Source organism: Melospiza georgiana, chromosome 8 (assembly GCF_028018845.1).
Source record: "Melospiza georgiana isolate bMelGeo1 chromosome 8, bMelGeo1.pri, whole genome shotgun sequence".
NCBI lineage: Eukaryota > Metazoa > Chordata > Aves > Passeriformes > Passerellidae > Melospiza > Melospiza georgiana.
In genome coordinates this window covers 33031600-33057577 of record NC_080437.1, presented here as the reverse complement: position 1 = coordinate 33057577, position 25978 = coordinate 33031600, and positions in this window count along the sequence as shown.

Sequence of the window (25978 nt, the reverse complement as noted above, 5' to 3'; positions counted from 1 at the left end):
TTACTTACCAGAAATACCACATCAGCATCCAGACATAGCAGGAATAACTGTGGTTGAGCTCATCCTTTCCCAAATGCCCGTTGCAGGAGGACTGTGTCACTCCGGATTTTGGGTGAGCTGGTCAGCACCCATCTGTGTTCCTGATTCTCTGAAGAGATAACTAATCAAATTCAGGCAAAACCCTGTGATGTGTGTGGGAAAACCAATGGCCAGATATTGCTTGGGTCAACTGGTAATTGCAATGCAGCTTGGGAGTCTGTAGCCCCTGGTTATGTGCAGACTTTTTCAAGTATAAACAGAGATAAAGTTCTCTGAGATTTTCAGGAGGAGTGAAAATACTGAGTCTCATGTCAAGGTTTGCACAACACATTTGATTTCCCTCCCATTTTTGCTGTTAGTTCTGGAGTTTTGACCCAGAATAATGGAGTTCTGTGAAATTGCTTGATGCAGGTTAAAGCAGGACGTGTTTCTGTGAAAGTAAAGAGATCCCATGTAGGGGTGGCCATCCCTGCAGCAGCAGTGGAACACTGGCTGGAGAGGAGCAGGCAAACACTTTCTCTGACATCCCAAATGAGAGATGCCCACTCCAAAGCTGCATCTGGTGGTTCCAGTGCTCACACCCCACCCAGACTTGGCCCTGCAAATGCAAATGATTAAATGTTTGGGTGAGAAGGAAGATCAATTCTTCTGCAAATTCTCCTCCACACTGCCTTGCTGTTTAGTTCTGAGGGCACTTTCCAAGCTTCTCCTGGGGCAGCCCAGCCCTGGAAGCGCAGCTTTTGTCTGAGTGAGAGCTGAGGCTGAGCCTGGTGAAGCACCAGCAGCTCTGGAAACCCCCAAGCAGCAGCAGCAGCTAGGCAGCACAACCTGTGTGCTGCAAAAAAACCCCTATTCACCACCATCCCAAATATTATTAATCAGCCCACAGTTTGCTCAGACAGGAAATTGTTACCGACCACTTTAATTTTACTAAACAAATGAAACCACCCCATTACTCATTCAAATCTAATAAACCGCAGCACACAGAGGAGGAAGTGAGCACTTCAAAATGGCTTGGAGAAAAGTTCTCACTTTGTTTTGCCATTTAATTAAAGCCAGGCTCTTTACAGGAAAGGGCATAATTAAATGGCAGCATGTGTACCATGATAATCTCCTCCATCGGCATCTCAACGTGCAGCTGGCTACTGGAGGCAGACAGACTCTTTGTGCTGCTCTCTACCCTCCCAGAGCCTCACCTGCTCCTCAGGAAGAAAATACACTGGGTACCAGCACAGCTCTCCTCTTCACACCATGCTGGATGATGCAGGGCTTCCTTAGGAAGGTGCCAATGAAAGAAATTTCCTTGTTGCTTAATGCCTGCAGATGTTCAGAGAGCAGCTTCCTGAAGATGGGCCCTGCAAATCACCTGGCAGCCATCAATTTATCAATGCCTTGGCATTTCCTGATCATCAGGTCTTTAAAACATAAACAAAATAGTCCAGCTTTAATATTTGCAGTCCCAGCACTAGTTCAATATGTGATGTGATTTGTGTGCATATGTAAATATTGTCTTTGCAGGCAGAAGGCAGACAAAGCATGAATGTACTTGTACCACAGAGAGGGATTGCTGTAATTGTTTGCCTTTCTTCTCGACATCAAATTACTGCTTTAAATGAAGGGAATTTCACAAACAGGCAGAAATGCCATTTTTGCTATGGGAATTCTACTTACTCCAGCTGCATGATGAAGTTTCACCTGAGAGAAGAGCTCATAAGTGGGAATTATCCTTTGTGGTGTTTTGGCTCCCAAAAGATGATTAAAGACAAAAAACACAGATAATCTCAATAAAGGGCAAATATCACAAAGAAACCTAACACCCAACGTGTTTTTGTAGCACTGCAAAGGCCATGAAGGCGTTTTCAAGCACACACGAGTTTGTTCCTGTCTGTACAACACCCCCTCTTTGGGACTGTTGGCGTTTGGCACCTCCACACTCAGGGGATGGACAGAGTTTGCTGGAAGGTCCTTGCCAATTTCTTTGGTGTTTCACCTGCTTTGCCCTAGACAATCCTTAATCCAATGCAAACAGGGCTAAAGTCAACAGGAAGATGTATTAAAGAAGCCTGCGTACTTAATAAATCCCCTATTAGTCACCATCAGAACGAACTGGTGTGTGATAAATCCTTTTTGTTACCGTGCTCTAGTCCTGTGCATGCACCATGTTATCCACATGAAACCAGCCCCTCTTCCCTTCCCCATCACAGATGTGCTGCAAAATCTGCAGCACTCAATCTGCTCTCCTTCCCATTCTTCAAAATGTTCTCCCTACCACTCTCATTAGTCTTACTTAATTTGTTTTGCTCTTTGGAAGGAATTACAGATTTGCCATCCTAGAGAACAGCTGACATTTTTACAGGAAAAGAAGTACGTGATTCATAATTTTCCAGAAATCTGCACATTACAGATGAAGCACACTAGGACCTTCTGAGAAGCAGGAAAAATCCTGAGACTTGTACTTGTATTGTTCCTGTTTGTCTGCTTTATGTACCTGTGCAAACAGCACAACAAATCCCACAGGCAGCAAGGAAAAATTGTTGTGCCCTCTTGTGCATCATCATTCAGCTGAGAGTGGCTGCACCTTGAGGAGAAAATGATTTTAAACAGTGCCATTTTGCAATGGCATTTTCCAGTGGTGCAGAGGACTGTGGAAGATCCAAGGAGGTGGAATTTTGGGAGCTGTAGGATAGGCCTTTTTCTAAGCCAGAACATGCACAAGAAATTCATAATGCAATTCTGATTCAGTGTTCGATTTCAGTCATCCCTTTCTGCTTGTTGGTTTGGTTTTGTGGGATTTTTTTTCTGTTTCCTTTTTAAAAGCAGCATCCTCAGCTTCTCTTATCAGGAGCCATGGGGGGAAATGCTGTGATGAAACCAGGCTGTCCCAACAAGGGTCCTGAGGAAAGCTGGCAAGAAATGCTATGGAAAGGTGCCATGGTCAAGGGGACATTCAACTCCATCTTCTTGTCATTTTGAGAGGTGAACTTGAACATGTTGTACAGAGCAGAAATTACCCTCTGAGGTACTGGAAAAATATTAATAATTCAATCCAGTGAGCGTTTTATGTCAGTGAACACAGTCTCAGGAGGAAGAGCTAGATGTTTTTAATAATGTACTCCTCAGAAATCTTCAGAAACTCAAGAAATTATTTATGAAGTGCATGTGAGGACAACAGTGGTCTATCTACTAGGCTAAAAATGTCTTTACTTCTGTCCTCTACTTTTTAGCATCAGTCACAGGTACCTTATATCCCACAAGATGTACCACAAAAACTGTTTTATATGTGCAACAGGGAAGCAGAAGCTTTGCAGGGCAGAGGTTGTTTCTCACACCCCTCTGGCCTTAATCAGAGCAGGACTTCAAGGCACTTTTTAGGATGCAATACCCTGCCTGGAGTGCTGCATCCAGCTCTGGGCCCTCACCCAGGAAGGTCCTGGACCTGCTGGAGCCAGCCCAGAGGAGGCCACGGAGGTGATCAGAGGGTGGAGCAGCTCTGCTGGGAGGAAAGGATGAGGGAATTTGGATTGTTCAGCCTGGAGAAGAGGTTCCAGGGAGATCTTAGAGCCTCTAGTGCCTAGAGGGACTCCAGGACAGCTGGAGAGGGACTTGGGACAAGGGTGTGGAATGACAGGACAATGGGAATGACTTGCCAGTGCCAGAGGGCAGGGTTAGATGGGATTTTGGGAAGGAATTGTTCCCTGTGAGGGTGTGAGGCCCTGGCACCGGGTGCCCAGAGCAGCTGTGGCTGCCCCTGGATCCCTGGCAGTGCCCAAGGCCAGGCTGGACAGGGCTTGGAGCAGCCTGGGACAGTGGAAGGTGTCCCTGCCATGGCAGGGGTGGCACTTTAACTAAAGTCCCTTCCAACCCAAACCATTCTGTGGTTCCGTGATTACAAAAAGCAGCAACCTGAGATAAGGAACAATCTCCCACATTTTCTGTCTCTGTTCTGGAAGTGACCCCTCCAGCCCCTGCAGGCTGAGGCACTGGGAGGATCCATCCTTCAGGAAGAGGATGGGCACTGGGAGGATCCATCCTTCCAGCTGCAGGAGCTCCTCAGGATCCACCAGTCCCACCCGATGCCACCCTCAGCCCTGTCCCTACCCACAGCACTGCTGGGGCTGCGCCATTTCCTGCTCTGGAGCTGCACATTCCCGTCGCTTCCTCGGGAAGAACAATCCCGGGTGAGTGAACAGCAGCCCTGGGAGGGAGGCCGCTCTCAGGGCCCTGTCCCTTGGCTCAGCACTGCTCTGCAAGTCCCCGGCTCGCGGTGCCACCGGGGCGGCTCCTCGCTGGTTTTTCCCTACAGATCCCACTCCAGAGAGGTGGGACACGACCAGCCCTCCTCTCCAGGGGTAAATTCCCTCCATGCAGGCTTTTGTGACATCCCTGGGCTGCAGGAGGCTTTGGAATGACAAATTCCCACCGGCACATGTAGCCACTTGCCAGTAAAAAACCCCTCTCATACAAGAGCTGCGGTTCCTCTTTTTCCCCCAGCACCTTCCCAGAAGTTATATGAAATGATGGTATAGCTTTGTTAAACAAAAACAAAAACAAAAAAAAAAAAACCAAAAAAAAAAAAAAAAACCAAAAAAAAACAAACCCAAAACACCAAGCCCTAACTTTCAGAGCATTTTTAGAATCCTTTCCAGTGTACCTCATCCTTCATATTTGCTCCAGCCACTGTTTAAACAGTTTGTGTTTGCCCAGGCAAGGAGATTTATATCCCGGATCAGTAAATAAACCTGTCCCTGTGTGCTTTCCTACAGATACTCCTACCTTTGATGATTGCAAAACACAGCAGGCAGGAGAGGATGACATGTGCACAAAGAAAACTGGTGTCTTTAAGGAAAAAGAGCAGGAATTACAGCTCTGATTTGGTGTGTGGAGGCAGACACAGAGGCAGTCGTGGATTTAGCCCAGGATTTAGGTTTAGAAGTGTCTCTCTGAGCAAAAATGATGTCCAAGCTGGATGATAAAATATGAATCCAGAAAGTCTGTGGGTTAGATTTCACTGAGCTTTGGCTGGAGTTGCTGGATTGAGGAGCTCTGTCTCCTCTGGCTTAGACATTACATAGCAAAGCTTGTAATTTTTCATCTCCTCTGGAATGCAATTTTGCAAGAAATACCAATTCTAACTACTAGGTGCAAAGGAATTTTTTTAAAATAAACTTTTACCTTGTCCACCTGTGTTCAGAGTGGGTCAGAGAGTGGAAGGAAGGTGCCCCCCTATCCATGAGAGGTACCTGAGGGGAGCTGGGCTGCACACAGACCCAGCACTGATATTTCAAATCCTTCCATCTGAAAATAGGGGCTGGTGAGGTTTAAATCACAAACACACAATAAAACCCACTTGAAATGAGTCCATGTAAACGAAGGGATTGAAAAACAGCTCTGTATCTCTGTCCTATTTCCCTTTCCAGGAAGGAACATCTCTTGGGTAACCTAAAAACAAAACAAAGTAGCAGAAAACTTTATTTAACCTCCAGCTAATTTCCTATCTGGACTAAATTTAGCAGGTTGGATTTTTTTGGGGGGATGTGCCTCCAGCCCAGTAAATTCAGAGGGATGTTGCCATTCCCCTAAAGCAACTCACGCAGTGCTCTGGTTAAAACTGGCTGGGTTAATTCCACATCACAGCATAAATTTTTAACATGAAATGTCACTTTCGGTTTAAACAGGGCAGCACAGGGGTCTGGTGGAGCTGTGGCTGAATTCTGCTCCCTGGAAAAGCCCAGCAGCAAACACACAGCAGAAAACCCACAGAGCAAACAGCTGCTGGAGCTGCCTTGCAGCCACCTCTGCCTCTCAGAGAGCACGGGAGGACAAAAACTTTGCCATGAAAGCTCCTCCACGCGTGTTTTGAAACAGACAGTCCTTAATTGAAGGAAGATCAAGTCAGGGACCAGCCCAAAACACTTAGATTATTTTTCCATGAGTCAAGGGTTATACTCAAAACAAAAATTAGCCTACAAATACCAAGGCCAGGCTGGTGCACTGAGCATTTCCCAGCACAGGTCACTGCTGCCAGCCTCCTGCTACAGAGAAAAAACCATCTGACAAACGACTTGGAAAGTTTCTGAAACTTTATTCACTCTGTCTGTCTTTGCCTTGCTAAAACCTTTCATTTCAGGGCCTGCAATTATTTGCACTGCTGTCAGCTTGAGGTGTAGAAATTGTGGAAGGAGCATAAAAGGACAACAAATACATTTAAAAACTCTCTGAAACTGGCAGCAAGTGTTTCTACTGTGTGTTTGGGGAAGCTGGAGACCTGGACAAGGTGCTTCTCTTACCTAACTAAGAATTGCATCTTCTTTGTGTTGAGAATCTTTCCAGGGTATGGAGATACCGGGTTACCAAACTGTCCCAAAAACCATGACTAAGAAGTGTCTGCTGCTCACATCAATCCTGAAATGCTGGAGGAAGAAGAGGAAGGGAAAAAACCATTTTTAAGCAAGTGAATAAAAAAAAAAAAAAAAACCACACACAAGAACTTGTACAAATAAAAAGCAGCAACACCTTTATTAAAGTAGTGCTTGAAGTTAATGTTTGAGCAGACAGTGTCTTTGATCCCATCAAAGTGAAATGATTGAAAGGGAATGGCAAATGCACTGGCAGGCTGGCTGGAAAAGGTGATTTCAGGACACTTCCCTGCACCACATCCCCCCAGACCCACCAGAATCCCTGTTCCAGCCCCTGCCCAGCCTCTGCCCTGTGCATGCAGAGCTCCTGGGGCTGGTTGGTTTTCCAGCCTGGCATTCATGGTCCCTGTTTTGCTACAGGGCAGAATCTGAACGCTTGAAATTACATAAAAAACATTTTTGTGCTCATAAATGCAGGGGCAGAGGCTGCAGCCGTGTTTTCCTGCTGTGCTGGAAGCAGCAGCACCTGGCACAGCACTGGGAAGGGGCATCTTGCTCCTGACAGGTCTGTGGTTTTTTTATTTTCCTTTTTATTTTCCTTGTTTGTGAGCAGAAAATAAAATTAAACTGCGTTAAACTGGACCCTTATTTTCGCCATGAACTAAAAGGTGCATTTGAGATTTTACCACTCACAGTAATGAACTGGATGCAAATGAAAAGAAAGCTGTCTTACACACATAATTTAGCCTTCTGTAATCATTAACACTCTTTCCTAAGTCCGTGGTTGATTCACTTTGACGTTTTTTGTGGGATTTACAAAGCCATTTAGCCTCTGTTGGACAAATGAGACTGTGCCAGATGCAAGCCAGGGCTGAAGATGATTTAAGATTGTTTCCACTCTTTCAGCAGCAGTTTCTCCTTCTGTCTCTGGCGTTAACAAATAAACACAATTACAGGCAGAGGAAGAACAAAAAGTTGCTTACTAGCATGAAAGAAACTTTTAGGAAGAAAAAAGAAAAAAATAGTTTTGCAGTAAGGGTTGTATTTTTCATCTGGTGACACTCAGCCCTGTCAGAGACCTGGAAAAGCTGATTCAGGGCAGGTTTGCAGAGCTCAGTGCAGGTGGTGTCAATGCCTTTAAAAAAAAAACCTATGAATAATGAATAATACATAACCAAGCTTTTGTTGAGTAATTATTAATAGGAAACACAGCATTTGAGATAAAGGAGACTCTTTGCTGGCAGAAGGTGGTAGGGATCACCATAACACTGAAGTTGGCCATCCGTGGGGTTTACTTGGCACTCAGCAGAAAAGGAAATGTATTTTCCCTGCTATTTCCCTGAATAGTTGAGAGTGGAGCAAATCACCATCAGCAGAAGGCAGGAGAAAAAAAAATCTGTTCCTGATGCAACTTCCCATGTTTTCAATCAGCATTTTCCATAAACTGCCTTTGGTGATGCATTTAAAAGTGATGTAAATGCCAAAGAGTACACATATATTAAAGAGGCACAGTAATAACATAAATACTAATAAACAGAAAAATATATACATATATAGACATATGCATATACATATTTTTAAATATATATATATAAATGTATATACATATTTATGTGTTGGCTGAAGAGAGCCACTGCCAGGGCTTCTGTATGAAATGGGAGAGAAAAACTAATTATTTGCTTTTTCAAGTAGCTGTGCATTTGTGGGCCCTGGAAACACAGGTACTGTTTTGCAAAGGGCTCATTGCAAATGAGAAATGAGCTCCAACTCCATCACATCTCCTCCCCCTTGCTGTGAAAGGTCACAGTTGGCTGAGCTCCATTGTAGCTCCCCTCAGAAAGTGGGGAAGGAGTTCAGAAGTTGTTTTTCCCACCAGAAATAAAAAAGAAAAAGAAAGAAAAGAACAATTGTACACCATTTCCATTTTCTGAAGAGGAAATGGTGATTTGTCTCAGCTGTGCCATTGCCTGGGAATTCAGCAGCCTTTGGTATTAAAGGAGTTAAGCAGCAGGTTTGCATTAAATCTGGAGGAAAACATGTTGTTTGAATTGCTTTTTTCCATGGTAAGTAAGCACGAGTCCTTCCTAGCACCTTCTCTCTTTCAGGTGCACCCTGCCCCTGGCTTGGCTGGTTTTTGCTGCATCCCACCTCAGCTCTCACCCAAATAATGTGCCACACCTGAGAGGAGCACCCACGCTGGAAAATCTCAGCCTAAGGAAAACAAGTGAGAAATGCACTGAAATGCTCTGAAATTCCATCTCCTGAGCAGACCTGAGTTCCAAGGCACCAATTAATTGTGTTCTGTGGGCTCCCTCATCCTGTGGGTCAGGGTGGAAAGCCAGATGAGGATCCAGCGAATGGATTTTTCACTGTGACCTTTTAAATCATCCCAACAGCACGGGTGCCACTGGAAAAGCCCCAGATCCTCTTTTGTTGTGAACCAAACCCTACTGCAAAATTTCCCTCTGGGTCTCGTGTCCAAACACGAACCTTTTCTGTCTCCTCAGCATGAAATTCTGTATCCCAGCCGTGCTTTGGGGGGAATCTTTCCCATATTTTTTATTTTTTCATATGTGAAACCTGCTGGTTTCCCTCCCTGCAGAGGATGGAGCTTGTCTGGGCACGACCCAGGCTGATTAAGGAATGAGGCTGGGCTGCCTGTGACACTTGGATGGTTTGAGATGATCAATTCCTCACACAGGCACCAGCTATTAATGGGCTGCTTTCTGGAAACTTCTGATTCAGAGCTCCAGAGCTGTCAATAACTCATTCTGACCATTTATTTGCACGTCAAATAAACAAAATGCTGAAAGAACCCCAAGTGGAGCAGCATCTGAGGAGAACTGGGGAGCATTTTGGAACTTTTGATGTTCATTTCCCTCTGTCCTTCTTCCCCATGGGGGTAATTCAGAGGAGCTGAATCTTCACACCTCCAATTCATATAAAATCAGATTATTAATAATTTATGCTCACTGGGTGAGAGTGAGATGAGAATCATGGCAAACCTGAGGGTGACATTTAGTATCACAACTTTGAAAAGCTGTTTTCAACAGCACATTGCAGGGTGCAGTTGCCAACAAGAAGACAGAACATGCAGACACCTCATTTTTGCAGGGTTTTCCACTCTGCATCAGCCTTGTGATGACAGAAGTGGTTCTTATAACTATTTATTTAAGGCTTTATTATAATGCTCATGCCAGAGGGCCCTGGATTAAGATGAATTGCAAGTTTTAATCGTGTCATTTCATTGTTTTTGTGGACCTGCCTCGGCGCTCGCTTTTGGGCAACCGCTGGCTTTACAAAGAAAACTGTGTGAAAAGTCTGTCTTTTTCACTGCACTAACAATGGACAAACCCCCAGCTCGCAGGAGCAGTGTACATCCACTGTTCTGCACATTGTTCGTGCTCTGAAAAGGAAGAGGAACGGGGCTGGACTCCTCCAGAAATGAGACAGAAATGCCATTGAGGTCTCATTTCCTGCGCGGGGCTGGCGAGAGCTGGGCTAAGAGCTGGGCCGTGGTTTGTAGGAGCTGCTGCATCCTCCTGAAATCACTCACCCAGGGTGAAAAGGGCTAAGAAAGGGTCTGCTTTTAATCAGTTTAACATTCTGAGCTGGGGACAGTCCCTGTGAGTGGGGAGCAGAGATCCCCTCATGTGACCTTGTTCACAGGGGTCTGAGGATGAGGGAAGAGGCGAGGATCTGACTCCCTGTTTCAGAAGGCTGATTTATTATTTTATGATATGTATTACATTAAAACTATACTAAAAGAATAGAAGAAAAGGTTTCATCTCAGAAAGCCAGCTAAGCTAAGAATAAAAGGAATGATAACAAAAATTTGTGGCTCAGGCTCTCTGTCTGAGCCAGCTGGCTGTGACTGGCCATTAATTAGAAACAACCACATGAGACCAATCCCAGATGCACCTTTGCATTCCACAGCAGCAGATAATCAATGTTTACATTTTGTCCCTGAGGCATCCCAGCTTCTCAGGAGGAAAAATCCTAAGGAAAGGATTTTTGATAAAAAGATGTCTTCAACACCCTCATCTCCCCCCGGTGAGGAGTGGGAGCGAAGCCCCAGCGACATCTCAGCCTCCAGAGCAGCCCCAGTGTGTCTGGGCATCCAGAGACCATCCCTGACCTGTCCAGTGATGGTCAGCAGGGCCCTGGCCACCAGCAGCACCACATGATGCCCAGCTGGGCTTCAAACCCGCTGAAGTAATTGTTTAAAGTAGTCACAGCCAAGCAGAGTGGAAAATGTTAGAGCTGTTTTAGGTGCTGGTTGTACTCACTGCCACTCACACTCATTAATCAGACTCCAGAAATGATGGATGCCTTCAAATGTTGTTGCTTGTAAGTGAAGGTTTAGGGGCTCTGGTTGTTTGACACTGGCTTTGTGCCATTTGAGGTTTTTTTCGGGTGGTATATGATGATCCTGCTGCTTCCAGGGTGTGGGGCTTTCAAATCCATTCTTCCTCCCAGCTAAAAGTCATGGATTTGTGAAAAAAAAAAATAAATTGCGGTTTAGCAACACTGGGTATGTATTGTGTGGCTTTTATGGGACAAGAAATCATTGGTAGCTTCTCCTTTCCCCTGTGTGCTTGAATGGAGCACGGAGAGGCAGCTTCATCTCTTCATGGCTCTAAGAATATCAGTGAAATTGGAAACACTGCACTGCAAAACCCTTCGTCACTTCCAGGAGCTACCCTGGGAGAACATAATGTTCATCTCAACCAAAAGAAAACATTCTGAACCATATTTTAGTTTATATGTATATTTTAAATATATATTGTGGTTTTTTTCTGGGAAATTAATTTCCTCATCTCATCTTCTTCCTCCTTCCCTTTCACCTGAAGTGATGGACACCATGAAAGACATTTCTTGATCCCAGATGTGTTCCATTTCCTGAAATTGAAATCATTGCCTTCTTCATAAATACCTGCCAGGGATGGAGATGCACTACTTAAGAACTTTCTGCAACTGCTTTGGTTAGAAGCAAATCAATCAGAAGGACTTGAGGAGGTAGCCAGTATTTTCTAATTTGTTTCTACTGGCAGAAGTGCTGCACTGAGGCTACATCCAAACAAATTTGGTGGCAGCATCTGCCTTATAATGACTTAAATGTCTAAATCTAACTTTAGAAAGTGACTTGCAGCAGGTTCAAGCAAGGCTTTCAGAGTTTTATTTCCACTGCTTGAAGTGAAGAGCTGGCCCATGGGGTTTGTGATTTTGGGATCCCTGGAGGGATTCTAAGCCCAGCACAGTCCCCAACTTGTCCAGAGGAGCCCATCAGTGCTGTTTGTGCTGTTCCACAAAGGGTTGGACACACCAAGAGATGGCTCTGGAGGCAGAGAGGATCTGTTTCAATTCCCCACCTGACAGCACTGGACTAAAATGGGCAAATGTGGCTGTTTAACAGAAAAACTTCAGCTGTTTTATGGTCCAGATCCTGCCTCAGTCTTTAACTGGGCTTTAGTGCACAGGACTCCTCTGAGTTTTATATATATATATATATATTAAAAATATATATATAAAAATGCAAAAATCATATATATATATATATGTATAAGATTTTTGCAGCCAGGCTAAATAGATGCTGAAGAAAAAAGCTTTATTATGTCGTATCATACACACATTAAAAAATATAAATGCATAAACAATGCCGCATTTCAGAGCTGCACGAGAAAATTTGCTCTTTAGGGGTATTTTAAATATTTAAGATGCTATTCTGGAATGAAATTAGTCACATTAATAATTCTATTAAAATGTAGGATCAGCGTCCAGAGATGTAAGGGATTATTACTGTACAGGATGTGAAGAAACAATTAAAGAGCTTGTAAATGCCTCCTGTCCTGTGTAGTTTTGGCCTTTCAGGTATTTTATTGCAGGATTTTCTTTTCTCTAAAAGTTAGTGGTAAAAACACATCTCAGGTCAAAATAGTAAATAGTGAATCACCCACAAATTCAGCTCATTTCCTATCTCTCACTGCAAAAATGTTGATTCCAGGCATGGGAGCAGAGCTGTGAGCCAAACAGTAATTTCTTTATGGTGTGGATGACTCAGAGGAAAGAATGCCTCATGGGGATAGCAGGAGAAAAAAACCAAAGAACAAGGAAAAAAAGTAAACTTTCTTTAAAGAAACAGGCAATCAAGTGAAGGGCAAAAGGTCAGAAAAAGCCCTCAGCTGTTTCTGTGATGCTCCTGTGATCCTCTCAGTGCCCTGCAATGCCAGGTTTGTCCCCAAGGCAGGGGCAGCCCAGGCCAGGCTGAGCCCAGCCCCATTTCTGGGTTCAGAGCCCCAAATCCCATCCAAACCAGGACTGGGAACTCGTTTCACACCAGGCACTGGGACAGGAGTTTCCTTCCCAGCCCTGCTCCAGGTGTGAAGCCCTGGGAGCTGATCCTGCCCTGGGTCTCTGCTGGGAGAATGATGCAGAGCCAGCCACCTCTGTTTCTGGGAGGGGGATTTAATGTTTTCAATGTTCAATCCCTCTTTAGTAACTCTACTTAATATTAAGAGTTATTAACTCTACTTAAGGATTTTGGGACCTCCAGCAGCTCTTTTGTTTGTCCCTCTTTCCTTTTTCACAAATGTGAATAAAAGCACTTTAACCTCCTCCATTAATTGCTTTGTGATCTCTTGATGGGCCTTTAATTATTACAAATATTCCTTGCCCTCCCTGGCAAGTGTCTCCTCCCCCAGGCAGATTTATCCAGTGGGGTGAATTGATATTCATCAAGCCCATTTCATGAAGGCTGATTGAGAAATGGAACAGAATTTCAGCTCAGCTTTCAGCAGCAATATCTCATCTCATTGCCATTCCTTTTTTTTTTTCCACGGTGATAATGAATGATTAATTTCAACAAGCATTGCTATCTACATTTACATAATTATTTATGTGCAATTAAAACATCTTGCCTGCTGTTCCAGAGTCAATATCACATGGCCAGGAGCACAAAACAAGATAAGGAGGCAACATTAAAATGTATGGTAGCTTGTCCCTGTGGGGTAACCATGTGCAGCTTTAATGTCACATATTTAAAGCCATGCTCAGGACCAATTAATTTCAGTCTGTGAAGACTGAGAAAATTATTTGTGTTATCTCAGTACAGATCATTACCCTCTCCCACGCATTTTAGGAGCTTTCAAAAAAATGTCATTCAGGTTCCAGCACGATATAATTTGAGGCCTGAGGCAAATTTCCTCTTCAGCACCTTTCCTTCATAGGGATGCTGCAGCAAATGGCCTGACATTTATGTACAGTGATAGCTCTAAGAAATAAACCAGATTTCTCTGATTTTCCATGAACACTTAAAATATGAAATAGAAACGTGTCTTTTGGAAGAATTATTTAAGAGTTAATTCTTGACAGTGTAGGAAAATGCAGTAAAAAATTAAAGTTTCTATTTAAAATAAAAGCTTAGAATTGAATTAACTTCTTTCCACTCAAATTCACTTCCTCACCTGCTAAAATATGGTAGAACTGTTTCAGGAGCTGGATTTATCCCTAGGAGTTGTTTCCAGAAGGTGAAATTCAGAGTGTAAATAATCTGCAGGAAGAAAAGACTTGTTAACAACAGATTGGCATCAATTATTTATTCCCTGTTAGCAGGCCAGGCAGAGCTGGGCCCTGTGACAGTTTCCAACCACAGCAGGTTGGGAAGCTCTGGGTGGGGAGTCAGAGCTTCCACAAACATTTGGGGATAATGAGACTGTCAATCCGGAGTGACCTTTGCTGCTGGGGTGGGATGGACATCAAAGGGCTGAGATTTCCCTCTGCCTGCCCAGGGCTGGGACATCTGAGCTACACCAGGCCCTGAGCAGCTTCTGACACACCACAGGTGAGAGCCAAGTGCTTTCCCTGGCTCTGGGCTGTCCTGTTTTGGTTTGGGTACAGGTGAGAGCCAAGTGCTTTCCCTGGCTCTGGGCTGTCCTGTTTTGGTTTGGGTACAGGTGAGAGCCAAGTGCTTTCCCTGGCTCTGGGCTGTCCTGGTTTTGTTTGGGTTTGGGTGGCGATGGCCCAGGAGGAGCAGGATGACAGAGCTGTCACTTCAGAGGGCACTGCAGCTGTGTCACCTGTGCCAGCCCTTGGTGCCCCAGCAGCTCACTGCCCCTCTCTGTGCTGCATTACAGCTTGCTGGAAGGCTGGGGTTGAGTCCAGCAGGCTGCTTATCAAATGTCCTTATCAAAGGGATAAATGCCATAAATCCATGCTGTGCCCTCCTAACTGGAAACACACCAACCTCCCTCACTTTTTGTGTTTTCTTTCAACATGAGAAATGATTTCTCTGTTGTACAGATCTGCCTGATTAACAGGGAGAGAAATGGCAGGTTGTTTACTCATCGGAAGGGAAACAATGAGTAAAAGAACGGAACACATCCCATGAAGCATGTGGGAATTTCAGAAATCAGTTTTATTTAGAAATCTAGACAGATAGGAACTCAGTGATTAAGGTTTCCTTAAAAGAGGATCCAACTCTTTGCAATTGCCTGTGATTTGTGTCCTGCAAATGATGAAACAGCTGGAGTAGGGATACCCACACCATGACTATCCATGGGCTGTGAGGATTTTGGGACCTCCAGCAGCTGGAGGATGAGTGCAGGCCATGGCTCCCCCATTTTGGCATGGGGAGGATGGAGGAAATTGCACAACAGAGGTTCTGAAACAAGCTCAGGCTGCAGGAGATGGAACACCAGGAGCCCTGTGCTCCACACCCAGCGCTCCCTGCCCAGGATCCCACCTGAACCCCAGCAGGTTCTCCAGGCCACAGAGTGGAAATTGTCCCTGGCTGTCCATGGGGAAAAACCCTGCCAGGGACAAGGTGGGTGTGGAGGAGGCTGCTCTGGAGGCGATCAAATGTGCAGGGATCCACTGCCAGGGGTGTTTGTGATGACAGCTGGGGGGAGGGAAAAGCTCCAGGTTTTCCAGTGGAAAAGGCGACGTCAGGCAGCCTCAGGAGCTGGGAAAGCCCAGCAGGAACAGCTGAGGTCTCCACTCAACACTTGACATGGAAATTGGAAACTTGGTTTGGGAAGGACAAGACAGTCGGTGTCAGTGGTAACCAACACCTCAGGAGCTGAGAGAAAGGGGAGCCCCTGCAGAGGGGATCAGGAGGTGCCCAGCAGGCCGAGGGTGATGGTGCAGATGTGTCCGGCTGAATGAAACATCTGTTCTGAGTTTGTCTGTGGTTCCAGCAGCCCACACTCGGTGCCTCCAGCACTGCAGGGGGTGGTGGGACACCCACACCCCCAAAAACAGCAGAACTGCAGCAAGGAGAGATGGATGAGTGCAGGAGCCAACTCTGCCTCAGCATCAGCCCTCACTGAGGCACCTCTGAGAGATCAATGAGCAGCTCCACCACAGTTAAAGCTTTGCAGGCTACTCTTTCATTTCGAGTTAATTAACAGTAATGAGAATATTGCATGGATTAGGGGGTGGCTCTTGTTTAGCAAAGCATGGACTTTGTTTGTCTATCAGGACTATTCTCATTTTACTGACTCTCAGATCCTCATTAGATATTAAAACCAGGAACCTGCAGGGGAAAAGCCCTTCATCACATTTCTACTCAGTCAGTGTTTGTGTTGTGTAGGCTATGGTGCTCTCTAATTATTTCTAACTTTCATTAAATTTGAGGTTTCTTTCTTATTAAAACATAATTAACTGGATGGGATTGGAGAGAAACTATGCTTAATATAAAAAAATTGAAGGTGGCAGAGCTTAGGAACAAAAGCAGGGAGGTGAGACTGTCAATATTTTGAACCTTCTGACAAATGCCCAGACTGTTTCATTTTAAAAGGGCAGCAACAACAAACCTTCCAGAAAATCTGCTTTCATGTTTTCGTGCCCATCGTCATTTCTTTGCTGTTTGTTTGTTTTAAAATGCTCCACTCCACTGGTGGCCATGGTATGCTGGGTTACAACACAGCGTTTCCAGACATGGAAGAATGTTTATATATCTGTGGGGAAACATTTAGCTATCTTTTAAAAATAAGCTATTTATGTATCTGGGTGTCAAAGACTGATGTTCAGTTCAGAGCCTGGTCCCATCAGCCTTCCCTCTGCTCTGGGTCACTGTGGTCAGATTTACAAGCAAGATCTGGAATTATATTTTATGGTTGTCCCTCTAGCTGGAAGACACCATCATGAACTTCAGAGCCTTCATAACAAGTAAACTCTCAATGATGCCAATATCACATAGAATATTTGCAGGAGTTTGAGATAGATCTGGACAAAACAGCTAAACAAAAAGAGGTTTCAATATTCTTTTTTTAAAGGGATTTTATTACAATTTGTGTTCAGTGTAAGAGTTCTTGCTTAGAGCACAATGCATTACACCAGTCTCACATGTTGATTTTTTTTTTGGGCCATTTCTCAGTGTATTTGCCTGGTTCTGCTTTCTGCATTGGCATAAAGATGCAATCATTCTTTGTGAGTGAAAAGCTAAAGCACAACTAGTCCAGACACCAGCCTGGTGTCTCTGCAGGAAGCAGAAATTCCAAAAGGGAGCAGGACAAAGCTCACAAGTCTGGACTCATCCCCCAGGAAAGGCTGGTGTGTGCTCACAGAGCTGCTCCCGAGTACATCCAGGGACACTCTGTCCTGCCTGTGCTGGGGCAGGGAGTGGCAGACCCAGGGCTGGCACACAGGGACAGATGGCAAGGGAGCAGCTTCTACCTCTGCAGACCCTGACAGGACAAGGGGGGATCATTTTAAACCAGAAAGGAAGAGGTTTATGTTGGATGTTGGGAAGGAATTGTTCCCTGTGAGGGTGGCAGGCCCTGGCACAGGTGCCCAGAGCAGCTGTGGCTGCCCCTGGATGCCTGGCAGTGCCCAAGGCCAGGCTGGACAGGGCTTGGAGCACCTGGGACAGTGGAAGTGTCCCTGCCCTTGTCAGGGGGCTGGGAAAAGACAACCTTTAATGTCCCTTCCAGCCCAAACCATTCTCTGATTCTATGAATAAAACCAAACCTTCAGGCACATGGCTTGGGAGACACATTTTCGATTTAACTTTCACAGGGGTGCTTTACAGGTAAGCTGACCCAAGGACAGCACAAATTTGGCTGCCTTGTGACGTTATTTTCATTGCTAGTGTTATCACCTTCCTCCTAAAGAACATGAACACCTACAAAGGCTCTATCTCCCTCATTCAGCCCTGGTTTGAATTAGAGATTTCTTTCCCGTGCCCGGCTCCCTGGGGCTGGCAATGGCTGCGGTGATTCCTCATCCCCAGCTCCTTCTGCAGCACTCCAGGGACGGAGCTGATGGATGCAGAGGGAAGCACTTTTGGGAGGACGCCAAAATAATGTCACAGCCAAAGAAAGGGACCTGCCATCCTGTCCCACCGGGGCACGGGGGGTTCTGAGGGACACGGGTGGGATGGAGCCGCCTTTGGAAGGGGCTGTTTGCTGCTGGAGCGCAGAGCGGAGCTGTTCCTAAATGCCGGGTACCATCTGCTGGCCAGCGGGAGCAGTGCGGGATGGAGCGGGGACAGGGACAGGGATGGGAAAAGGGACAGGGATGGAGAGGGGACAGGGACAGGGATGGAACAGGGACAGGGATGGAACAGAGACAAGGATGGAACAGGGACAGGGATGGAACAAGCAGATGGATGGAGCAGGGACAGGGATGGAGCAGGGGAAGAGATGGAGCAGGGACAGGGATGGAACAGGGACAGGGATGGAGCAGGGACTAGGAAGGAACAGGGACAAGGATGGGAACATCATCTGTGGCTGGGGAAGTGTTTGGGTCCAGGAGCATCCTCAGAGCCTCTGAGATGGAGCAGGGCTGGCAGCATCACCCGGCTCTCACTCAGGGCATTGCCCACAAACAGAATCCTGGTTAGGATTAACAAACAGGCTGGGTTCAGCACATCATTCATGCCATGCAATTCAAACCCCACAGAGAGTAAATTTATTGTCTGAAAACTTCTACAAGAGAGCTGGAGGACTTTTTGCCAGGGCATGGCGTGACAGGACAAGAAGAAAGGCTTTAAAGTGTCAGAGGACAAAGTTAGATGGGATTTTGGGAAGGAATTGTTCCCTGTGAGGGTGGGAGGCCCTGGCACAGGTGCCCAGAGCAGCTGTGGCTGCCCCTGGATCCCTGGCAGCGCCCAAGGCCAGGTTTGCAGAGGGCTTGGAGCACCTGGGACAGTGGGAGGCATCCCTGGGGCTGGAATGAGATGAGTGTCAGGTCCCTTCCAGCCCAAACCATTCTATGAGCTCATAAATTGACCTCAATGAATGGGCAAATTAATCAGCATCTCAGTTTCGTGCAGGTGCCAGATTTCACCGATTCCAAGCCCAGTTTTTATCACCTAACACAATAAAAGCCATGTGCAGAGATGCTTTACTCAGCTCAGTGCCTGCAGATGTTTTTCCCCAGAGCTCTGGGGTGTCCCCCAGCAGTTTGGAAGTTCCTGAACCAGATCAGCTCAGTCACTTTGAGACCTCCTACCCCCGGGAATGTCCCACGTCTGGCCAGCAGCTACAGATGCAGCTTGGCAAACTCCAGATTTGTTGAAACCTGTGATGCCGAGAAAAAAAAAAATTACATTTATAAATATAATATTTTTAAGCACATAGAAAGAAATATCTCGATTTTGTGACCAAAAGTCAAAGGAAGTGAGTCTAAAAGGCCATTTTAGAGGTTAAGCTGGAGTGGGGGGAGGACTCTGGTTGCTGACAGCTGTTTGCCAACAGAACATTCTCTGGCATTTTCTTTGAGGAAAGCTCAAAAGGTCTTTTCACATTAGCAGTCCCCAGAATGGGTGTTAAGTTTCCTATTATTGTAAGAACGGCCTGGGAATCTCGGTGCCCTGCGTGGGAGCCAAGCACGGGCAGCAGCTGGGGAACAGTGCAGAAGTGCCCAGGAACTGCTGCCAGGCGGGAGAAAGAAAAAAATTCCCAAGGAAAAAGGAGCTCTCAGAAGGAGCTTGAAGTAGAGTTGGGGTGAGGAAACACGAATAAGTGATTATTTTAGTATATGGAGGGGGGAAAAACGGGGGGAAAAATATGATTTAGTGATTGTGGGGAGAGCAGAGCGAGCAGGGATAGCAAGGAGGAGCTGTGGAGAGGGAAGGGCTGCAGAGCTCCAGGGCAGGACAGCTGCTCCTGCCCTCCACAATCCTGGGAAAACGGGAGCTCTGAGCTGGGAGAGACTCTGGATGGATTCCACACCCTCAGAGGAAAAGGATTTTCAGTTTTGTGCAACCTTGTCTCTAAAAAACAAATTGATTTTGGTATCATCAGTAGTGATTCCCTCAATTTCATTTTTATCAGCACGCTCCAGGCCTGTTGGGTGGAATCGGTTTGGAGAACATCAGGCAGCTGTGGAGGAAATTATTGAGCCAAAAAAGTGACTCTGATCCCCCTGATCAGTCAGTTCTCCATTGCTGTTTGAGATCTTACTCCATCACAGGAACAAATCACAGGCACAAATTAAATGTGATTTAAGGACACTTAAATATTAACAGAAGGGGCTGCAGATGAAATTGTAGTGGCTTTGAATCTTCATTTTCAGCATTCCTGTCAATCACTGTCATTACTTTGGATGTGCAAAACCAAGTTTTTTGAACACAAAAGATGAATAAATTGTACACAAACACAGGTGTGTATTCCTGTCTGTAAGAGAAGTTTGGTTGCTGCATGCCAAGAGGTTTCTGTGCTCAGAGAATTCAAGAAAAACTAAAAAGTTTAAATATTTCTGCATTGCTTCAGTTTAAATTGCCAACCAAGAGGAATTTAATATTATTTATATAATATATAATATATATTTATACTTTTATATTATTTATTTTTAATATTTGTAGCAAGATAATAGTTTTTTGCTGTTCTCACTCTGGAGATGCTGTTGGGGAAGGGAAGGGAAGGGAAGGGAAGGGAAGGGAAGGGAAGGGAAGGGAAAGGGAAAGGGAAAGGGAAAGGGAAAGGGAAAGGGAAAGGAAAAGGAAAAGGAAAAGGAAAAGGAAAAGGAAAAGGAAAAGGAAAAGGAAAAGGAAAAGGAAAAGGAAAAGGAAAAGGAAAAGGAAAAGGAAAAGGAAAAGGAAAAGGAAAAGGAAAAGGAAAAGGAGGAAAAGGAAAAGGATACAGAGGGTCATGAGTGTGATAGTGACCAGTTTGCAGCCTCCTGGCTGTATTGCAGTTGGAGGGGCTGGAGAGGGACTGGGGACAGGGATGGAGGGACAGGACAGAGGGAATGGCTCCCAGTGCCAGAGGGCAGGGTTAGATGGGAGATTGGGAACTGGGAATTGTTCCCTGTGAGGGTGTGAGGCCCTGGCACAGGGTGCCCAGAGCAGCTGTGGCTGCCCCTGGATCCCTGGCAGTGCCCAAGGCCAGGCTGGATGGGGCTTGGAGCAGCCTGGGACGGTGGAAGGTGAAATCACCAGCAAAGAAAGGAAGGTGGTTTCTCTGCAGAAGCAATAAAGAACAAGAACACTGATGCTCAATGAGAACACCTCAAATGAGCCCTGATTTGGCTCTGCAGCCTCTTCAGGCTTTTCATGCAGAACCAGGGGAGCATAATCTGATTTTAAATGCATCCAAAAATTCCCAGCAGCAACAGCAGGGGAGTGGGACAGAGCTGACATCCAGACAGGCAGCCCTGAGAGGGGACCTGGAGCTGGGACAGGCTGGGACACCTGAGGGTCAGTGTCTGTCTGTCTGTCTGTCTGTCTGTGTGTCTGTCTGTGTGTCTGTCTGTCTGCAGGCACCTCACCCCAGCCAGGGCAGCTTCCAGGGCCACCAGCATCACTGAGCATTGTCCCACTTGCAGCCACTGGCCCCATCCCAGCTCCTCTGCCTGACTGGGGCTCGCGGCCCCCTCGATCTCAGGTATGGAAACAACAGCAATGAAAAAACTTCTGTAGGAGCTGGGCAAATCTAGAGCAAAAGTGGTTGAGACAAGAAAAATAAATATAAAAAGAGAGCTATTTTAAGGCACTGAGTGACTGAATTTCTTGGGACCAGTGCAGCCCACAGGCCATCTGTCTCCTGTTGGAGAGCTGCTCTGTGAGACTGGGCACACACACTGAGCACCCCAGGGCTCAGAAATCAGCCCCAGGACGGGCAGCAGTGTTTATTTGCTGGCTCAGGACGCCCATCCATGGGCAGTAATCCCCTCTTCATCCTCCTGAGGAAGCAGCTGAAGGAGGGGTCAGCAGGATTTGCCCCGAATAGCCTGGGCTCACAGCGCAGCCCGGAGCCAAGGCTTGGATAAGCATAAAAAGCTTTGGATAAGCCACATTAAAGCAAAGGTCAGATGAGATCACTCCACTCCTGATCATTCATGAGCAAAGTATTGTTCTCAGTTTCCACAAGGGAGCCTGACTTTGAGGAGATGGGTTTTCCAGGGACTGCTTCTGTCTGATGGTAACAGGAGCTGTCAAATCAATGCAGGGCTTTTCCCCCCCTGCTTATCATCATCCTCAGAAGAGTCCCATCGAGGCCAGCTCTGGAAAACTTCCTGGCTGGCACAGTCCCTCATTTATCCCTAATTTATCCCTATTTTATTATTTTTTTATGAAATTGCCAGCAACTGATGAAACTCTGCAAGCCTCTCCTCATTTAAAGAGCACCAGACATCCCTATGCTGCCATTCAGGAGAAAAATCTCCTAAATCAGGGAAAAAATGGGTGGGAAGGTGCTTTAGGAGAAGCTCCTTGTCGGTTTCTCGGCTGTTTTATGGCCTGGAAAGGCCCGGAGTGGCCTTGGGCAGCCCGCGCTCCAAAGGACGAGAAGAGACTTCAGGTTTTTTCTCGGTCTCGGTGTTTATTAATTGTTTATCTAAAAGATTTTCTCTCGGCCCGACAGAGGTCTGCACAGCAGCCAGCCATGAGCACACTGAGAGCCCCCGGGGTGGTCACCTATCTTTATACTCGAAATTACGTGTACAATATTTATCATTTTTCCCCAATACCTTTCACCCTTATTGACCAGTGCACTTCTAGTAATAACCAATCCCAAAGTGCCAACATCACCACAGAAGATGGAGGCCAAGAAGAAGAAGGAGGACAGGACACACCCCAATTCCTCCATCTTACTTCTTTAGACTCCCTGTACAGAAATCCTAAACCCTGTGTTTCACACTCTAATTAACTTATCCCTTCACCATTTATCCCAATCCTCCCATCCTCATACAGGTGTCGTTTCCTGTGTAGGGTCAAAGTCCAGCCACCAGACACTTCTGGCAATGTTCCAGGACTCCCGAGCCCCCCAAGGGTGGTCTCGGTCACTCTGCACATCAGTTCTGAGGTGCTGAGATCCCACAGCTCCTCCTGTCCTAAGCTTTGGGGTGAGTGAACCAAAGCAACCCAGGGACAAACCTCTCCTTTTCAGCTGCTGCACAAAGCACTGCAGAGGAGCCTGGTGGATGTGTCCTGCTCACAGCCCTGATCCCAGGAACGCTGATAAACCTCTGCCAGTGCCCCCAGGCACAGCCCAGCTCCGATGATTTCCCAAGGAACATTTTTTCCTGGCCCAGCTCAGTGCCCCCACTCCTGGATTTGCTTCATCTCAGTTGCTGATCTGCTCTTTGCAGAGCCCCGATCACTGCAACAGAATATTTAACAAAACCAGACGTGTTTATCCAACATGAGGAGTCAGAGCTGGCTGGGAGAATGTGGAAACAAGAGATGGAGACTGCCAAGTGCTCATGAGCACTGATCACAGTACAGTGCAAACAGACAGCTCCGAAAAGTGAAACTTAACCCTTAAGGAGCAAAGGAGAGGAGGGCAGAGCTTGTTCCTTGCTGCTCCTGACACACCTGTGGTGGTGTTTGCAAGAGTCCCAGGATGAGGGAAGAGATGAGGATCTGACTCCGTGTTTCAGAAGGCTGATTCATTATTTTATGATATATATTATATTAAAACTATGCTAAAAGAATAGAAGAAAGGATTTCATCAGAAGGCTAGCTAATAATAGAATAGGAAAGAATGAATAACAAAGGCTTGTGGCTTGGACAGAGTCTGAGCCAGCTGGGCTGTGATTGGCCATTAATTAGAAACAACCACATGAGACCAATCCCAGATGCACCTGTTGCATTCCACAGCAGCAGATAATCAATGTTTACATTTTGTTCCTGAGGCCTCCCAGCTTCTCAGGAGGAAAAATCCTAAGGAAAGGATTTTTTCAGAAAATATCATGGCTACACACACCCAGCTCTCAGGGATGCAGGGCATCACAAGTGAGGCTCCAAACACCACTGGACACTGCAGGGTGCTCATTTATTTCCCTTCTGTGGCTGCAGATTTCTCCACAGGTGTGTCCTGACCATTGGGACTTCAAATGCTCACATAAAGCAAAATTAGAGCACAACTTACCTTGCTGATTAAGGCTGGTAATGAGCAGAGTGTGAGGAGGAAATTCAGAGGTTATCCTCCTATTAGAAATGTCATTCCAGTGACACATAAGGATGAGAATTTGAATTTAATAACTGCACACTTACGGAGATTTTGCTTGCATTGGAAAGCCCTCAAAACATTGTAAAAGGGTTAAAGAAAAGTTGCTAAAAGGAGATGAACATCCTCAGGATCTCAAGGATATGTTGCAAAAGTTCTCTTTAGGTTGAGAGAGCACACAAGCAAATCCACAAATCAAAAGTTTCTTTAGGGAAAATCAGGCTCTGACCTGAAGAGAGAGCAGCCAGTCCCTCTGAGCTCCAGATCAACTGACACTGGGTTTTTTTCACTGAAAATTAGAAATTGAGAATGACTGACATTAAAACATGACATTGAATGTCTCCAGTGAAGGCAGCAGCAATCAGTGATTTGGACACCAGTCTTATTTTTTTGGCTGAGTCTCTGCCAGTGTTCCAATACCTTCTCCCCTTGAGTGTTTAAAGGAAAAAAATTAAAACTATTTTGGTGAGGATGAAAGGCAGGAAGTTCTCAGAGAAGGGAAATAGCTTCAAGAGAGAAATTCCGCTTCACCTGTCAAGCATTACCTCACACTTGCAAATCTTTTGGGCTTGCAGGGTTTTAGGAGGACCTGTGGAGCTAAGTCAGGCTGCTATACAAGTTGTAAGGAATTTAAGGAAAAGTGCACTCCTTAAGGGATTACTAGTGCTAAACATGAAAGAAAGGAGGGCTGGGTGGCTGAAAAGGAGGGCAGGGTTAGGTGGGAATTTGGGAAGGAATTCCTCCCTGGGAGAGGCTGTGGCTGCCCCTGGATCCCTGGCAGTGCCCAAGGCCAGGCTGGACATTGGTCTTGGAGCACCTGGGACAGTGGGAGGTGTCCCTGCCATGGCTGGGGTGGCACTGGGAGGGATTTCAGGTCCCTTCCTGCCCAAACCCTTCTGTGATTCTGGGCTAAAATGCTCAGCCCCATCCTCCCACCCTCATCCCTCTGCTTTAGTTTTGCTCCAGAAAAGTGCATCATCACCTGTCTCCCTTGGAAACCCATCCCTATGGCAACATGCAGGAATGTCTCCATGCAGGCATGGCACAGCTTTGGCAGCTCTGTCACACTCGTCATGGCACCGTCCCGAGGCTGTCGGGAGATGACGGGAGCTCGCCTCTCTCAAGACACCACTTGGAAGGTTTTCCACTGAGAACTTGTTTTCTGCAGTCTTTCACTCCCCTGGCTCTTGAACTCTCAGTCTGTGTATCACAACTGTGATTTTATATGAAATGTGTTGCAAAAAACCCCCATGTATTTGCCTTCATCAGCAAAAAGCCCTAACCCCACATGAGATGTTTTTGACAAGACCTACTTTCCATGGAGCCACCCTGCCAAGCACGAGCTGCTTCTGTGCTTTTTCCAAACTCAGTCCCACACTGGCTTTTCACTTGTGGGGTATTTTTATCAGATGCTAAGAAAGTTCACCTGCACCTACACCACCAACACTGTGAATTTCTTGCTACACTTTTTATGGGATTAACATTGTTACCATTTTCCCCACTCTGTTGTGAGTAAATATGCCACCTCTGAGTACATCACAAATTTTCCAATTAAAAACACCCCTTGCACTGCTGGCTGTGGGTGATAAGAGGGAGTGTTTGAGTATCCTGGGCTCCAGAAATTGCACTCAGGAATTCTGATTTCAGAGGCATGAAATCCTCCCCAAGGGCATGTTACCAACCACAGCCAGCAGTGCCCTCAACATCTGCACGTCCAGAAAGGTTGAGACCCTTTGGAGTGATGCTCACAATGAAATCTGCCACAGCTGGGCTTTCTTTGCACACAAAGACATGGTAACACGGGCTGCAAGGATGGTTCTTGTTTAATCCCTACTGCACAGAAATGCATGACTGAAATTTCACATGAGGAAAAAAAAGGTTAAAAAATAAACTGTGGCTTGTGACAGCAAGATGTACTTGAAACTTCCATCAAATTGCACAGCCAGTATTGAGCTTATCTAGATATTCAAGACCACAAGAATTGCTTATTCCTCACCAAGAACAAGGGACAACTTGGTACCTTGTGCTCACTGTGGAAAAGCCAGGTGTGGAGGAACACTGACACAAATTAAATGGCAAATTCTCACTCTGTTTACCGAGAGCTCAAGGCTCTCTGCTCAGCTGTGCCCTCCTGAGAAGACCAAGAGGCTCTGGCTGCCCTTGACAAGACCAGGAAAATAAAGGAATGCT